The sequence below is a fragment of the Otolemur garnettii genome, unplaced genomic scaffold (assembly GCF_000181295.1).
Source record: "Otolemur garnettii isolate 467f Iridium unplaced genomic scaffold, OtoGar3 scaffold00014, whole genome shotgun sequence".
Lineage (NCBI taxonomy): Eukaryota > Metazoa > Chordata > Mammalia > Primates > Galagidae > Otolemur > Otolemur garnettii.
In genome coordinates, this window is record NW_003852409.1 from 14803833 (window position 1) to 14805703 (window position 1871).

The following is a 1871-nucleotide window of genomic DNA, read 5'->3' on the forward strand; positions in this document are numbered from 1 at the left end:
AAAGTTAATATGTAGAAAGAAAGCACCTGGCACAATAAAAGTGTTGTGTTGATAAGGGCTACTATTAGTTTGGGGTTCTTACTATCACCCCTGATCAAGAGTGGAAAACAGAAAGCATTATAAATGGCCAACAAAGGGGAACAACGGATTTAAAAGGTTATAACCAAATATTGGCATACTATTTCCCATTAAAAAGCCTGGTTTTGAAGATTATGTAGACACACAAGACAACTGTCATGACACAATGTTAAATAAAAACCAGGATTCAAAAATGTCAGCAGAATGTTTTCAACAATGATATATATATAGATAGATATTTATAGCTATATATTCATGCAATATTTATGTTTATGCACATATATAATATACAGAAAACATAATTTTTAAAAACTTATAATAGTAAAAAATTGACAGTAAGATATTAAATAGAAATAATATGCATTGATATTGGAGGAAAGCAGATAAAATTATCACTTGTAAATTTTGTGATTTTTATATCTAAAAAGAACAAAAGAATCAACTAAAATGTTCCCCAGAAATAGAGTTTAGTAAAGTAGCCCGATAAAAAATAAATATATAAACATGAATAATTTCCCTGTAGCAAGTTGGGAGATAGAGAAACCAGAAAAAGATTCCATTAACTGTTGTATTAAAATTTTAAGATATCTTAGAATGACTAAAAAGAACAGTGCAGAACTTACATGAGAGGAACAATACATTGTTAATAACAACAAGGCCCTAACCAAAAAGCTAGATGGACACTGATGCAAAATCTAGAGTCTGCCTCTAAACGTACATTATTTTCACCAATAAACAAAAACAATTCTTTTCTGATTAAAATAAAACCTTCAGAACTCAAATAGAATATATTTCCATAAAGGACCGTAGAGATAAAAGAGGTTTTCAAACATATCTCAAAAACTAAACAAAATAACTTGGAGGGGGAAATGCTGTTTAATAACAAAACAATTCAGCTACGTCACCTTCCACAAGAGTGGCATATTTTATTTAGGAAAAACACCTCAAGGGGTCTGTTTTCCTGTGAAAGGAGACCCTGGGTTAGTTCAAATGGGAAAGGTTATGATAAAGATGACTAAATTATTCTATGTTATAATGATCTTATAGGGTTTTTAATTTTATTTCTGGCTTTTTGAGGAGAGGATTGAAATGCTAAAAGAAAGGAAGAGGGAGAAGGTATCAGAGAGAGAAGAGGCAGCTCAGAAACCTTGCAGGAATACAGAATCCAGAGAAACCAGCCAACAAGAAATAACCAACAGCAGGGAAAATTAAGGATCTATAAAAACACTGAGATCTTATGTTGAATTTTAGGTTATTGGCTGGTCTTGGCTATTCTCTAGTCCCCTTCCTTACTCCTAAACATGTAATTAAATTTGTATAAACACAAGAGTTTTGAATAATGGAACTTGAATACTGGAAAAACAGGATTTGCCACCAGCATGGAGGACTTGTTGGTGCAAGGCATTTAAGAATGGCCCCATCCCATCATTAGCTGCCCACTAAGCAAACTACTAAGCAGAGACTTCAGAGGTCACATTTGAAAAAGAATTGAGGCTTTACAGAGTAAGTTTAAAAAGTCACTTTAAGTTAAAACCAGCAGAAACAACAAACCCTTGCAGGGCATGGTGGCTCATACCTGTAATCCCAGCACATGGGAGGCCGAGGCAGGGGGATTGCCTGAGCTCACAAGTTTGAGACCAGTCTCAGCCAGAGCAAGACTTCATCTCTAAAAATAGATGGGTATTGTGGCAGGTGTCTGTAGTCCCAGCTACGTGGGAGGCTGAGAGAAGAGAATCACTTAAGCCCAAGAGTTTGAGGTTGCTGTGAGCTGTGACGCTACAGCACTCTACCAA